Here is a 17316-nt window from a genome sequence, read left to right on the forward strand (position 1 = left end):
TTCTCCACATACTCATGAGTTGTGGAGGCATTTATCAACGTTTGCTCTTGGGTTCTGTAGAGCAAATGCTGGGGAAGCACCATCTTGCGTCTAGTCATCAACTCAAATGGTGACATTTTGGTTGCAGATGAAGGGGTAGATCTGATGGCCATTAGGACCAGAGGTAATCGGATATCCCAACTTGGCCCAGAATCTGCCACAAACTTCTTTAATATGCTCACAATGGTTCGGTTGTATCTCTCCACTGGTCCAGAAGAAGCTGGCCTGTAAGCAATGTGTAGCTTCCTTTTAAACCCCAGTATCTCCCACATCTTTGTCATTACTTCACTGGTGAAGTGGCTTCCTCTGTCTGACTCATCCTTTGAGGTAGACCAAAACGGGAAAAGATGTGGTTAATCATCAGGGCAGCTGCAGTTTCTGCCTTGCAATTTGGGGCTGGGAGACATTCCACCCACTTGGTAAACAAGCATGTAACAGTCAACATGTACTTGTTTCCTCTAGACGAGCGAATCACAGGGCCTACAAAGTTGATTTGAAAATCTGACCATGGCAGTGTCATCCCCCTCTTTTGGAGAGGCGCACGGTGCGTGAGGGATGATGGCTGAAATTGTGCACACACAAGACACCCCTTCAAGTATTGGTCGAGGTCCTGCCCCATGTGTGGCCAGTATGCAACCTCTCTTAAGATTTCCAGTGTTGTGTGAAACCCCCTATGACCGGCGGTGGCTGCATCATGGGCGTGACTTAACATCAGGCTTCGGAATGAGGTAGGAACCACCCACTGATCATGGCCAGCTCGGGATTTCCTTACCAACAAACCGTCTTGGTTTCGGAACATTTTTGGACATTTCATCAACACTCTTAGGTCCTCTTTCCCAATGTAATCGGTATCCGTCAGGGGAAAGTTCTCAGGGTCCTCAAGGTGTTGGTAAAACTTACCAATAATTGGATTCCCCTTCTGAGCTGTAATCAAATCACATCAGGGGTCTCCTTGCTCCATTGGGCAGTTGAAAGATCATTGTGAGCATTTGTCTGGGACCTAGTGATAGCAGTGACCTGGACTTCCCCCAACAGGGACACTATTTCGATTAGATCCCCTTGGATGGCCCCGGTTTTGGCCAGCTGATCAGCTAAGTCATTTCCCGTTTTGTCTGGTCCCTCTACTTTGGAATGACCCTTGATCTTTTTCCAGTAGATGGTCATCCCATTCGAGGTGACCAGATCATCAATGTTTTGGATTAACTTCCCATGTTTCAGGGGTTTGTTATTAGCGCATAACATGCCTCTGGTTTTCCAGTTGACCAGGTGCTCCACGAACCCATTCCGTACATAATCCGAATCTGTGATTATGACCAGTTCGTGGAGTTGATGCTGGACAGCAGTGAGGATGGCCTGATGCACAGCCATCAATTCTGCCACCTGACTACTTCAGGGACCAATTTTGTATCCAGCGGAGGGTTCTGGGAACTCCTTCACCCATGCATTCCCTACGCCAGCCACCAGTTCTTTCCCCCCGTCGTTGTCAACATGGTAAGAGCATCCATCCACATAGACAGTGGGCATTCCATCACACTTGTCTTCTTCAAAGACTTTGTGTGGGGAATTAAGGTATGCCTCCATGTTGTCCTTGATTTTTAGACTTTCGTCCTCGAGACAGTTTTCTCTGGCACAATCATGCAAGTCAGCCAGACCTTGCGCGAGGGGACTCTTCTTATTTTGGCCATATCTTACCTCCACAGGAAAGCCTTGCATTGACCGAATCCAGGAAGTAATTCGGGAATTACTCACATTTCCGGCCCAGATTCTGTCACTTTGGAGATATTGCAGAGGCTGGTGTGGAGTCTCCACTATGATGTGTTCCCCCTGGATAAACGGGCGGTAATTCTTCAATGCCCACACCGTTGCCAGGAGTGCCTTCTCACAATCGTTGAATTTTTCCTCCACAGAGGATAAAGTTTTGCTCGCATAGGAGATTACTTTATTGACCTTGTCATGCTTTTGGTATAATACTGCCATCAAGCACGTATTAGAGAACCCCGTCTTCAGGAAGAACTCCTTGTTTCTGACAGGGTAAGCTAGGCAAGGCGCTTGTGAGAGGCTTCTTTTGAGTTGACTTACTGCCTCGGATTGTTCTGGACCCCATTCCCACTTGACCCCCCCTTCAGGAGGTGGATCAGGGGTCTAGTGATCTCTGCGTAGCCCTCAATGAACTTTCTGCTGTAATTAGTCAGTCCAAGGAGGCTCCTTAGTTCCCGCAGAGTTGTGGGGTCTTTCACTTTTTGGAGTGCTTCCACTTTCTTTTCTTGGGGACAGAGACCCTGAGGAGTAATCTCATGCCCCAAGAAATTAACACGGGTCCTACACCACTGTGCTTTCTGAAAGGAAAGTTTTGCTCCGGCAGCCCTCAACTGCGTCAGAACATAACAGATCTCCGCCATGTGTTCCTCCACAGATGAACTTTTGATGAGGACATCATCTACATAAGCCAGGTTACCCCTTGCACCCAGGTTGGGCATGGCCTTGTGTAGGAAAATGTTGAATTCATTGCCGGAGTTGAGGTATCCAAAGGGAGTCCGGGTCCATGTGTACTGCTGGCCCCCAAAGGTAAAAGCCAACTTGTATTGGTCTTCCCTACTGACAGGCACAGTCCAGTATCCATTGGTCAGGTTTATTGCAGTGAATACCTGTGACCCCTGGATCTGGGCCAGCCCTTGGTCAATGTAGGGCAGAGGCCATCGGGAAGTATGGACCCGTTTGTTGAGCTCCCTAAGGTCGGCGCAGAGTCTCCACTGGCCGTTTGTCTTCAATATTCCCAGCACCGGATTATTGAAAGTGCTGTGGACTGGATGGATTATTCCCCGGGACTCAAGGTTCTTAATTATTTCAGTAAGGGACTCCATGGATGCGAGAGGCAAGTGATATTGCTTCACAAACACTGGAGTCATTCCAGGGTCCGTGGGAATTGTTGTGGTGTGGATGTCGGTGCGACCACAGTCATATGAGTCTACCGCAAAGAGATCTTGGAAATCCAAGAAAACTTGTTTCAACTTTTGCTTCTGTTCCAGAGTCACACAGGCATCAGCTAGGTTGACTCTCTCTTCCACCATCTGCCTGAAGCCTGGAAAGACTTCTGGTTTGGCTATCTCAGCGGCCTCCTCCAGCTGGGTGGAGAAGTCCCTGGTCAGAGTGCTGATTTGGACTGGAGGCTTCAGGTGGGAAAGGCAGCCCTAATGGACCTGGAACATCACCTCATCCCTCCTGAAGTCACAAGTCACATCTTCCTTACCATAAGGGCAAGAAGTGTACACCAGGATGTTCCCCCCATGCCGGGTGAAAATCCTGTCTGGTGTTGTGTCGTCATCACTGTCACTGTCAAAACAGTCCTTGGGGATTGGTCCTAACAGTTCATTTCCTAAATCAATGGAGAAATGTCGGTCATCAACCGCCATTCCAATAATGGTGCCTGCGGCTAGAGTAATACTCTTTAAGTCGCTGTTATCCACCTCAATTGGAATGGTGTCATGTTCTATGTTGACTAATGGTGTTGGGTTTAACCCCAACCCTTGCTGTTGGAGAGAAGCATTTAGATGAATATAAGCATCAGGGTTTTTCAATTTTTGTCCTCTTTTGACTTTCACTTCCAGGGAGAATTGTCGGGTCCTTTCTGGGATGGTGACTTCCTCTTTGATCTGAATTTCAACTGCATATGGTAGCAATTGAGCTGACCTAAATGCTTTTTCTGGATCATCAAAGCCCATGGGATTATCCGCTAATCGGGACCCAGCTTTGAAGTTTATTAGGTCCAAACTAATGGCAAAGCGATTGAGAATGTCACTGCCTAAGTAAAAGGCGGCAGTGACGTCTCGCACGACCCAACAATTATGGACTATGCTCTTGTTGCCAATGGAGATTTTGAGCATACACCTGCTTGGCAGGAGATGTTTGGAATTAGGTGCTTCCAGGTCCATTTCCCATTTGTCTATCAGTTTGAATGTGGGAATGGCTGGATCTTTTGGGAGTTGGCGGAACATGGCTTCGCTGATGAAGCTCTTACCGTTGTTCACGCACACTCGAGCGAGAACAGAGTCCTTCCCATCATTTAACTGAACAGGGATGAACAACTGCTCTCCAATTTGCTGAATATCAGCCAGGCTCTGAGCTAATTTCACATCTTTCTGGACTATAGGAGTGGGAGTTTCTGATTGTGGATTAGTAAAGAATTTCAGGGTGTTTCCTTCCAGTGTGGAATACCACCTTAAACTGGAAGGAAGGTTGAATTTCATAAATAGAGAGGACCCCCCATCACCAGTCTGTTGTCCTACTGCTATTACTGTCACGTCTGGAGTTTGGTTGTTCTGGAAGTGAAATTCTACTTGGTCAGATTTTTGTTCAACCATGTGGCAAGTGCCGTTTAAAGTAACATGGTTGACACTCTGTTTTAATTTTATTGGTCGGCTAGTCTGGGTCCAGAGGACCTTGTTTACACAATCTTCTCAGGAGGTCATTCCCTAGTAAACAAGGGGTGCCCTCTGGAGTCACTACTATGACCGCGTGTTTCACCTTGTGTCGCCCAATTTTAATGTCCAAGTCTGCAGTCCCCTCAACGGGAATCTCCTTCCCGTCAAAGTTCTGCAGTTGTCCAGGAAGAGAGGTGAGAGGAATACGGTAATTCTCCCCCCTTCCTGCATTTAGTTCCTCAAAGGCCCTTTTGGACAGAAGGGTAGCTTGGGATCCAGTGTCCACCAGTGCCAAAATTGTACCCTGCCCCTGTACTTGTACCGGGGCATAGTATCTTCCCTCCTTCTCCTCAAGGGGGCACAGATAATGCACATTTTTGGACAACTGGTGGGCTAATTTTCTGGTTTTGGACATTGCTAGCGAAGAGATGTTGGCAGAATTCTGTGGAGAGCCTTGGGAATCTGAAAGAAAAAGTTGGCAACTGGAGATCAGAGCCATTGTGGGTTCCCCTGGTTCCGGTTCTGGGCCGCCCCGCCCTTTTTGGAGGCAGTCATCAGGATGGGTTTGAACCAGGGGATTTCGGTATTGTGGGTTCTGAGATGAGATGATGGGCGGCGGTAGCTCAGTCTCCATATCTCCCCAGTCTGAAATGGCATCACTTGGGACCCATTTTTCCTTGGGAGGAGTTCCCCCATCTCTAAAGGAGAAGATCCTTTCCACAGGATCCTCTGAGGATCCCTCTCCCTCAAATTGGAAGACCTGTACCTCCTCCACAAAGTGGGTCTGTTTGGGTCCTTTGTTTATCCTACCCCCCTCTGCTCCTTGGGAGGCAGGCTTTCAGGGGTAGGAGATTTTGTTTCCGGTTCCTGGTTTTCCAGGGGCTGTTTACAAGTTGGGAAGGAAGCTTCCTCCAAGGCTTTACACCCCCCTTCCCCTTGTGCCTCCTCCCTGGGAACCGGTGTGTTATCGGGGTGCTGCCCCCGTCATTGTTCTGGAGCACCAGGTCCAGAGTTTGGGGCATTCTGCGGTGGCATGCTCATCTGAGGGTTCTGTTGAGCCCTCAGTATGTGACCCAGATCTCGTGCCATATTTTGGACCTGGCGCTCAAGTTGTGAAACCCGCTCAGGCTGATACGGGGCTCTATTTTCTCCCCTGGGCTGATCCCGGGAAGGGTAGCTATCCCTTCTCTGGTAGTACCCCTGGTTGGGAAGATTTTGGTACCCCTCCACCCTTGGCCTCCCCTCTCCCGGATTAGGTTGTCTGGGCTCAGGGAATTGGGGAAAGAAGGATGGATGATTTTGGGGCTGGAAATTGGGTGGATACCTAGGGAAAAAGTTCTGCCCAGGATTTGGAGAATTTCTGCCCTCCTGTGGGAAGTTGGGAGGGACGTTCCCTGGGTTAGGTGCTTGGCTGGATCCCCCCTTGGGCTGGAGGAGTCCACACATAACCCAGGATTGGTCGGTTTCCCTTGTAGCGGGGACTTACATAGTCAGGGGAGCGGGGTACCCCATTTGTGGGACTACCTCCTCGACTCCCTGTCTGTGACTGGCCCGAGGGCCTTCTGGGCTGTGAATTATTTGGTGCAGGCAGGTTTTTAGGCCCCCCCCATCTCCAAATCTAAAACAAGGGCAACCTTTACCTCTGCCACCTTGGCAGCAGCCGGGGTGCTGTTGGTTTTGGGGTTTTTCGGCGCGTTATTTTTATTTTCGATAGGCTTCTGCACCTCATAGATCCGGGTAGCCTGTTCAATGACCCAGTCTAAAGATCTTTTCTCATGAAAATCTCTCACGAGCTGGGTCATTATGTATTTGGGTAAGGCATGGAAAAACGTATTGATAAATTCTCTGCTATCCGTGCGCACCCTTCTGGTGGTCTGTGCAAAAGCACGTTTTAATTCTTGCACAGACTCTTGTGGGGCCTGATCCTCCCCACATTACAAATTGTAGGCTGCCTTGCGAGCCTCTTGAGGATTTCTGTGAACAGAAAAATGTTTCAAGATGGCCGCCTTATAGATGGACCATCTTAAATGATTTTGGTCCACCAGCCCCGAAAAGAAACTGGAGTATTCTGGGGAGAATGTCCATTTGACGTACTGGATGCAGCTACTACTGTCCTTCAAATGGAAAGTCTCCATCATTTGCTCATAGAGCTCCAAGTGTTCCCAAACGGAATACTTGGCGTTCTTATGATAGGGCGTGATGACACTCCTTATTGCCTTTATTTGCTTCAATGGGTCCTTAAGCAAGGCCCTTTTTGCCTTATTGGCCTTTTTGGTTCGGGTAACCCTGGTGCATTCATCCTCTGATTCAGAGGCACTGCTCCCAGAGGTTCCTGTCTGATCTTCCAGGTTTTCCCGGATTCTGCGAGCCTGGGAATGGCTAGCAGAATGTGGGGACCTGTTCTCCTGTGTCCTGCGCCGTTCAGAGGAGTCTTCAGATTCCTCCTTGCTGCCAGGATTTGATGGGAACCCCCCCCACTGACCTAACTGGGCAGAAGTTTTCAGGATACCCTTAATGGGCCTACTCTCCTGGGGTTCCCCACTAAATTGCACTGTGCTTGGGTGCCCATACCCAGATGCCCGCCCATCCATTCCTGGGAGGTACTGGCCTATGAGCCCCATACTTCTAGCTGGATAGTAATCTGCTGTCCCCGTGGCCCTGGGCTCATGTGCGCGAGGGGACATGGGGGTGGCAGAGTCCAGGGACTGGGAGAGATGAAGGCCTCTGGTACTAGGGCTCCTGAGGTTATGCTCAGGAGTTTCTCTTTCCCAGCGAACCTCATCTCTATCCGCCCCTGCTTCCTGTTGCAATGCAAGAGCCTGCGCTTTCAGTTCCTCAGTTAAGGCCTTACTCGACTCTATCAGTCTCTCCTGCATCGCTACCTGTTGCTGGAGCCTATCATTGTGCTGACAGAGAGCCTCATTTTCTCTCTGTGCCTCCTGATTGGTCCTGGAGTACTGGGCCAGTCTCTGCTGCAGGAGGGTTACCTCCTGAGCTGTGTCCCTATTGGCCTGCTCCTTTCTTGCCAGAGCATCCTCCACCCTCCTGGTGTGCTCTAACACGTTCTGGTGTTCTTTTTGGGGGTCACCCAGTCCCTGGAGGGCCAGGTGATTTTCTTCCATTTTCCTTTTTAAGTGGCAGACTTCCTGGCCTAAGGTGTCCCCTTCCTAACTAAGAGCCTGCATCTATGCCGCCAGGTCGTCCCTTTGCCTTTGGAAGGCACCAGCTTTCTGGTGCTCCTGATCAAACTCTGCCTGGGTATCCAGGTCTTTCAGAATCAATGTATTGCTTTCCTCTTTCTCTCTGTCTAATCAAATTTGCTGGGTGGCTACCTTTTCTGTGCATGCCCTGTTGAAGTCCAGTTGTTGCTCCAGCTTTTTCTGGCTCTGCAGAAGGGAGTCCAAACCTTCTTGGTACTCCTTCTGCAAGGCCAGAAATCTGGTATCCTGGTCAGCCTTCTCCTGTTGCAGTCTATCCATGTCCTCTTTTATTTTAATGATATACTGCCTACTATCATTTTCTGACTCCTGGCTCCTCTGCAGCCTCTGCTCAGAAGAGACCAGGTCAGAATGGGCCTTTTCTAACGCCAGCTGTTGCCTATTTGCCAGATCTTGGCCTCCAGCACATTTGTCCTGCATGGCTCCCATATATAGATACAAATATGCTGCTATCCTGGCAATCTTATTATGTTCATCTTTGGCTTTAGGGGCCATATATAGTTCACTCAGGGCCACATGTAGGGGACCCTGATTTCCCCATATATCTGACCCTGTTTCAGTGACCTGTTGCGCGATTGCCTGCAACCAGACCGTTTGGTCCTGATGAGTCCACTCACCTCTCACAAATAGCTTATGTAAGAAGTGCTCTCTGGCTATTTTGATGTCTACCAGTGTCGTCATTCTGGAATTTGAGTTCCTTCCTGACTTACAGAAGTTTGTATTTTATTTTTGCAAAACAGACCGTTTCCTTAGAGCGTTCCTTTGAGGAGTGCTTTACAGCATAACACAGCGTGGTGATCCGACCGGATATGTGTATCTGGTCAGCTGGCACACTGTATTAATCTGCACAAATGGTAAATCTAACCCAGAATATCCCGGGTAGAGCCCCCACTTTGTAAGAAGATTCAATTCAACACTACAGCTAAGTCAATGCCTAGTCTGGGATACTGAATGGAAACCCTTATTGATATATATTTATGTCCAGTTCATGAGTTCTGGATGACTACCCCTATATAACACCCCTCTCTTAGAATCCCCCTGACCCCACGGAGCCAAGAAGTAATTCTGTTTTGCAAGTTTAAAAGGTTTATTTGAGAAATAAGACAAAATATAGATACCACACTTTTATAATAAATTAATAATCGATATCGCCCTTATAAATATAATGTTAATCAACAATGGGTAATCTGACACTAGCACACTTCTTTATAATCAATGAGGAGTTAGTATAGGATGGATAAAGTAGCAAAATACTTTTATGATTTCAAGGGAAAAGCAATGAGGAATAAAATGCAGTACAGAAATACTTGATATGATTTTAGCAAAAGACAAGATAATCACTTTTCTCTGGCAATTCACCACCCTCCCCTATGCAATGTAAGAAATGGAAGGAGAAGGAAAGAGGAGCACACAGTTCTCAGGAATGCAATCAAATACAATACGAAATTCAGTTCCCCCCCAGCAAGCTTAAAGAAAACCGGTATGAGTTTTAAAACACAGGCCCAAGTGCTTTGAATGTGGTGGCAATGAAGTGAGAAATATGCTGAAAATGCTTTTAATTCCCTTTAGGAGGTTCAGGGTGAGTGAGAGATACTTGGGATGAGTTCAAGCTCACTTTAGCAATGATTCAGAGATGGTGATTAAGAGGCAAACAAATTTTTAGCAAGGAAAGAAATGACTGCTGGTGGTTAAACGTGGCTGGATTTTTAACCAAATCGCGGTAAAATTCGGAGTGCGTGAATCGTGAATGTGGAAAAAGTATAAGGAGTAGGAAGTCGGTTCTAGGCTTGTTGAAAAGCTTAGATTCTAAGTTTTCAGAGGGAAGTTAAACCAAGTTCATAGCCCAAACGGTTCCAGAGATATGAACGATTTTGTAAAGGTTGTTTTTCGGATTTAAAGTAAACTCAAAATGACAGGTGACAGCTTTGCAGCTGCAGAATTGACAAATGACAGTGGTGCAGCTTTACAAATGACAGGTGACAGTTAGGAGGCAGTTCTACTTAGGTTAAATAGATTGAATTATATTACTTTAAACTAAGAGATTTGGTTTTGCCCCGTCCTAGCTGTACTCACAATATATTTGGAAGGACTGGGTCTCGTCACAGATCTGATCAATCAGGCTAGCAGCACTTCACAGCGATCTGGTCTCTGGGTCTGCGGTTCTGCACGGTCTGGTCTGGTCGGGTCTGGCACTGGTCTGGTCTGTCCGGATACAGCGGTTTCTGCACGGCTCCTGGATCTCTGCACTGGTCCTGGCAAAAGTTCTTGGCAAGGGATTCAAGCAGCTCACCCGGCTGTGAGTAGCTTGCAGTGATTTGAGGCCTGCTGCAGAGAACTCAGCTTGTGGTTTTAGGCCTCTGATTTAGGTTCTAAAGTATAAGTTCTAGGTTCTGGAGTATGTAGCTGGAGTCAGTCTGGAATTGGTATCTTCTGGATGTTGTGTGGTCTGGCAAAACACTCTGCAGCAACTGGATTTGAATCGCCTCTCTAGCTTCCAGTGGCTCTTTTTATGTCTTTCGAAAGTGGGTGTATGCGCAGCATCCCTAAGCCAGCCCCTCTCTCAACTGATCATTGGTCAAGCTTTTCTCTCTTCCTTGATAGGGGAAAGAAAATGTGAGTCAGAGTGATGCTGTAGGTTTTATGGGTCAGAGGATCCTCCCCTGGTCAGTTTGCCCACAAATCTATATTTGATTCAAATACACCCTTCCCAGATATACAATTTGTTGAAATTACATGTGCACATTATATATTCCTTATGGTCCATGCTTCTCCGCCTCTGATCTTCCTGGGGGCTTGCATTCAAAAATGACAACATTTTGCGCTTTTTAACTGGTTTTGCAATATCGGACATTTACCCAAATTTACAAACATGTGCGCAAGGAGTATGGACATTAATTGATGAAGTGTCAGATTTTTAACATGCAGACATTTGGAGTGAGACCCTATTTTCCGCTAGCAACCCCCCAGAATACACCACAGGGTCCTAACGCATCTCAAAATGTTCACAGAAAAATCACAAAAATAATGATATTAATTATATAATTCTGACAAGACTGCACTATGAGTTATCTATCTTTTTAAAATTATGCTCTGGCCCAGATGGGTGTGGTTTAGATTCCAAAGCACATGGGGGAAGCTTCTGCCTGTCCCAGCCTCCAGCTCGGGTGGCTCCCAGATGCACTTCTCCTCCCACTTCTCCCAAGAGGAAGCCACTTTTACGACGCCCCCAATATAACATTTGCCTGAGTCCCAGACAGGCCTTTGTTCACCTCCCTGTAGTCCCCAGCTGCTCCACCCCTAATCTAATCAGAGAGGTGACAACTTTTGGCAAGGGGAAGAGTGGCTGAGCAGGTTTTAACTCCTGTGGGGGTAGATGTCAGGCAGAATTCAGTTTCATTAAGCCAGGTTTCAGCTAAAATGTCACTTTTTGTTCCCCAGTTTAAGTCAATACAATTTTTACATATGCAGCTAGAATGCTCATTCTAAGTTCAAAACTATGACATTTTAACAGTTACAAACTATGTGACACTCAAAAGTAGGTCACTCAGTTAATTTAAACATTTCGATTTTGGTGGTTTTAATCCAGTTTCAGTTAAGCTGATGACATGCATAGCTCAGCCAGTTTTGTTATGAACATTGTTTTGGGCTCTTCATCTTCCCCGATTTTGTATGCACACATACTTCATTCTGCCAGATGTCCGCTGGTGTTCAGTGAGATTTTTGGATGTGTTGCAATGTTTGAAAATAGGCATTTTGAGCTGGCATTCAGAGAAACCAAAGGTAATTTTAAAGCGTTTTTGAGCTAACAGGCGCTGCTGTTTTACCTTTGGCACCCATTCCACTCATGGCACCCTGGCCCATCATGCTCGCACTGGTGGGTGGCGAGTTAGGCTGCCATTTTGGTGTACGCACAAACTGCATGGTTCTGTTGGATTCTGGCGCACATGTGGGCTTTTTGGCCATCTTGGATTTTTTAAGCCCACAGCACCAAATGTTGCAGCATGATAGCTCAAACGTGGGTCAGGACACCCAACAAGATATTAGTCATGTTGAACATTATTAGCTGCCGTTTCGTATTCATCACTTTCTTTTAAAGTAATGCTTCCTTGTAATTCCAGTTTCCGTTGTCCACCAAGCCTCTTTGCCTGTACACAGTCTGCATATGGACACATACATTAAATGGATATTAACGACGTGACAGAGAATGGTTTGAAATTGTCCGCAGAATAGCACAAAACATGAGTACCATTCCGGCACTAATGTTTCACTTTCTTTCCAGGACACATATTTTGAAAAATAAAGCATGATGGAAGTGCTGTTTGGGGATCGTCTGAGAGATGCACGGTGGCAGGAGCGACATGCAGAGCAAGGCTGGTGTGAGTGATGTTCTGCTGCGGGCAGTTCATGCCCTGGCACAGAACTCAGGTGTTGGGATACTGACCTGTGATTTCATCGGGACAAAGGAACACGTGCAGCTAGAAGACGCCAGGAGGATGCCACAATCCCAGCAAATGAGAGAACAGAGTGTAGGCTTTGGAAGTGTTATACACGTTGTACCTCTAATTGAAAGTGAAAGCCAATACACATACAATTCTTCATGAACGTCTTACAGAGGGAGTGCTAAATAAGCTAAAAGGCCTAACTCTATGAAATTGGGGGAGAGAGCTTGTTTGCTTATGAAACCGTTGATCAAGAATGAAGGATTTGTATCTCATAACATATGCCAAATTGTAAAGATAATTTTGAAACTCAGATATCAACTATAAATGTGAAATATTTAATATCTGGTTCAGGCATCAGTTGATACATGAAAAAATAAAAAAAGATAATCTTTGAATGAATCTTGTAGAACCTATTTTAAACAACATATTTCCATTGAGAAACGTGACTGATGACTTTACTTTTGTTAGAAAATATAGTTATAATATCCTATCAATAATAGGAGGTGTTACGTTTAGCCACATGACAATTTACCGACCAAATACTAATTGCATAGAACGACGTATAAGTCTTGATGGGCAGGAGGAGATCACATTCAGGGCCTAATTCACAGAGCGTTTTCCAATGGGGTAGTGCCATTATACAAGGCATCTGTGAATAAGGCTCTTTGTGTCTGTTAGTGAATGCACTGTATTTTAAGGGCCAGAATGAATACAATTCCACAGGATAATCTCTCATAACTATTGGAATGCAGAAGGAGAATATATTCAGTAGCTCTAGGTGACTGCGCTGTCTTTTAGTGGCCCTATGAAACACTAGTCACAAAGACAAAAGTCTTCTAATTCTTGGTCGGCATCAGCAGATACCATTCAGCCACTGTAAATGACATTGCTGTTATTTGTATAAAAAAAAAATCTTGTTGCAAGTTATTAAATTGTGAATAACAGATCTTAGAATTATGTTTATGCAAAGTGGTGCATTTTGCATCATCAAGTGAGTTCTTGTTAAGTAGGAGAAGATTACAATACATGGCTGATAGTAGCTGTGCCTTATTTCATTAGACAAACCAAATACCTTTCTCTATTGTTGAAGTTGTGAAAACCTAAACTTCTAAATCTTTTTAGCATTCATACAGTGTTTGTTACTGTGGTATCATTTTATGGCCAGACCAAATACCATTTGCAGAGAAAATAAGCATCAGATGTTGGTTTAGGCAGGAGGAGATTATATTAATTGGCTTTAATTGACTATGCCGTCTTATAATTTGCATTAAGTAAGAGAGGATTATATTCACTAATTGTAAATGACTGCATTATTTTATTACTTGTAAAAAGGGAGTACACAGTTTTCAGCCTATTCCCATTCATTTTGATACAGAGAAAAAGTGCACTTCTGAACAGCTCTAGTGTGAAAACTGCTTGGCAGTTTGGACCGAATAAGAAATCATTTGGGTGAAAAAAGTTGACTTAATTTCCTTCACTGTGTTGGGGTAAATCCATCCAGTAATTTGTTGAATATTCAACAGAGAATGGGGTACCCCCCCTTTTCCTTACAGCATTAACATCAGTCTCAGTGTTTTGGAGCAGAGAGACTGATAGGGGCTAAAAACCTTTCAATTGCTGGATGGATTTGGATGACATTTTTTAAACAAAACGTTTGTCAAGCCACCCCCAACCTCCTCGACCCTCCATACCTCCGAACTGGAATTTATTTACTCAATTAGAAAAAAAAAATGAAAACGTTATTAAGAATATATAAAAACACAGCTTTCAATTTCTCCATTCACTTTCCCATGAAGAGAAAGTGGATTTTTTAAATAGTCATTGTGCAAAACCCACTGGGCAGATTTGGACCAAATAAGAATAATATTGGGCACAACACATTTCTTAATTTCCTTGACTTGTTTGGGGTAAATCCATCCAGTAGCTATTAAAATATATAACAGAGAAATGGTGGTGCCCTGTGATCCTTAACACCTTTATGTATATAAGACGTGGTGCTTTGCAGTAGAGACACTGAGAGTCTTTTCAGAAATGAAAAGCCACCATTTGTTTTTCTCAATGCAAGTTATTCCCACGATCTTACTGGGAGAATACGCAAATTAAAGAACTCAAAACACTATTTGGTACAGTAAAATTGATGCCATAAAACTTTGGAATGGACTCCCCGACAAACATACAGAGTTTAATAACATTCACAACAGCAGAAAGAGGCTCAAAACTCTTCTGTTTATGTAGTCACTCCAAGGAGAGCACTGGTAGTTTTGAATGACAGCACCTAGATGGCCTTGCTATAGGTGCTATGTAAATACCAATACCAATAGCAAACACCTCAGGCTAGATGTCGGGAGTGGGAAAGAAAACACTATGTGAAGTTGTGGATTCGGGGGTGATTTTGGGAGCCAGTTATGGGTAGAATATTTTTGATTTTTCATGGGAAGAGTATGTGAATCTCATGAGTTTACAGCAGCAAAGCCGCAAGACACTCTCAGAAAGAAATAAGTGACCGGGGTAATCAGAGAGGACTTGGGAGGGAAAAAACAGTTGAGTGGAGTGAGGGAAACTGAAAAAAAGAAGGGGGCACATGTTGAGTGTTTGTGACAACATAGAAGATTTTTTAATTCTCAGAATGTTTTCCCTTTATCTCTGGAATCAGCAATCCGCCACTCTTCTGCTGGAATTTCTGTTATTGCCAATGATTACTTTTAAATTATCACGGGAATAAGGACTTTAAAAAAAATAGTTTAACATCTGCAGCACCTACATTTACTGGGCAGAGGGCAATGGGTGTTAATGGTGTGACATGGCCAGTGGCCATTGCTACGTGGCCCAAAAAAAGATATTGGTGCATCACGTGCAGAGGCTGCGACCGAATGCCCAAGCTACTGAGGTCACAAGAAACTATGCAACATGTTCGGCTGTGGAGAGAGTTAAGATGACCAGATTTAATGCAACAAAACCCTGAAATTCAGCACTCGCATTTCAATCAAGTCAATCTTGGAGAAAAAAATGTGTCACAAGAACTAAACAGTGATACAGGTATTGGAAAGGAGAGGGCTAGTGAGGAGAAAAACAATTGAGGTGAGTGCGGGGACCATGTAAAGAGGTGTCGGGCACTTGACAATTGCCTGTGAGGACAGAGATCAGTTTTGGATTTTCTAGAGCTATCGGGGGAATACCGGGGGAATACCTAGGTAATCCCGCAAGCATGGGTAGTTCAATGCCCTATATGTGTGTTTCATTGTTATTATTGGGGGAGTATTGGTTGAATCCTATGGGAATGGGGAGAGAGTGAAACAAAATTATTTTTACAACTGCAGTCATTATATCTCCTAGGCAGGGAGTAATGGGTCTCTGTGCCGAAGGTCATGGCTTTTGGGCCCCAAAGAAATCTATTGGTGCAACATGTACAGTGTCCACAGCTGAAGGACATATCTAGTGAGCTCATGAGAAACCTATGGTATAACATGTACAGGGTCCATGGCCAAAGGACATGGCTAGTGGGCCTGATGAAATCTTTTGTTGCAACATGTCAGTGTCCACGGCTGAAGGACATGGCTAGTGGGCTTAGAAGAAACCTATTGATGTAGCATGTACAAGGTCCACAACTAAAGGACGTAGCCACTTTCCACGGCTGAAGGCCATGGCCAATGGGCCCCAAAGAAACCTATTGGTGCAATAAGTAGAGTGGCTATGGCTGAAAGCTGTGGACAAAGGCCATGGCTGAAGGCCATAGCTAGTGGGCCCCAAGGAAACACATTGTTGCAATATGTACAGTGTCCACGAAAGCCATGGCTAGTGGGCCTGACAAAACCTTTTGGTGCAAAATGTACAGTGTCCACGGCCGAGGAACATGGCTAGTGGCCATAGAAGAAACCTATTGGTGTAAGATTTTGAGCGACCACAGCTGAAGGACATGGCTAGTGGGCCCCAAAGAAACCTATTTGTGCAAAATGTACAATGGCCATGGCTGAAGGCTGTGGACAATTGACATGGCTGAAGGCCATGGCAAGTGGGTGACAAATAAATCCATTGGTGCAACATGTACAGTGTCCACAGCTGAAGGACACAGCTAGTGATCTTATGAGAAACCTATTGGTGTAACATGTACAGGGTCCATGGCCAAAGGCCATGGATAGTGGGCGTGATGAAACCTTTTAGTGCAACATGTACAATGTCCACAACCAAAGGATATGGCTAGTGGGATTAGGAGAAATCTATTGATGTAACATATACAAGGTCCACAACCAAAGGACGTAGCCACTTTCTATGGATGAAGGCCATGGCTAATGGGCCCCAAAGAAACCTAATGGTTATGTTATGTTATGTTATTGTGCATTAATATAGCGCCTTATATACCATTGGTATGGTCTGAAGGCGCTGGTAGGTTGAACGCCCTTGGGAACCGAAGTTCGGTTCAGTAGAGAGCATCGAGAGAGTCCAAAGGTGCGTGTGCTCACCAGGTATGTGTGCAGCTGGTGCGGAATTCGTGTAGTAGCTGCTTCATAGCGGTAGGTGTGGTGGTTGAGAGATCAGGAGTATGTGTTCTCTCTGGCAGGATTTATCTAGACCAAGTGTGGCTGCGTTAGGCCTGAGGAGAACGCATGGCTGGGGGGTGCATAACGAGCAGTGTTTACATAGAGTGATGGGGAGTGAGCGGGAGATGTTGATATGAGAACAGTTATACCGAATGGTGTCACAGTATCTCTGTGTTCTAGTTGAGTGGTGGTGTAAAGAAGAGAGTAAGCGTGGGGTGTGGTATGATGGGATATATGCTCTTTCAAATGTTCCCTGCATTCCAAGGCATATTATGTACGTTACGCAATTCTATGCAATGAAGTCCGTTCTATGCACTTTTATTCGTTTCAGGCGTTCGAGATCAGGCGTTTCACTCATCCACTTTGTACGCTCATCCGCTCTGTACCCACATCCACTCTGTGCACTCATCCAATCTACACACTCATCCAATCTACACACTCATCCTATCTATACACTCATCCAATCTATACACTCATCCAATCTACACACTCATCTAGACTGCACACTCATCCGCTCCACACACTCATCCGCTCCACACACTCATCCGCTCCATACACTCATCTGTTCCACACACTCATCTGCTCCACACACTCATTCGTTCCACACACTCGTCCGCTCTATGTACTCATCCGCTCTACGTACTCATCCACTCTATTTACTCAT

This window comes from Ambystoma mexicanum, chromosome 7q (genome assembly GCF_040938575.1).
Source record: "Ambystoma mexicanum isolate Mex_15411 chromosome 7q, UKY_AmexF1_1, whole genome shotgun sequence".
Classification (NCBI taxonomy): Eukaryota; Metazoa; Chordata; class Amphibia; order Caudata; family Ambystomatidae; genus Ambystoma; species Ambystoma mexicanum.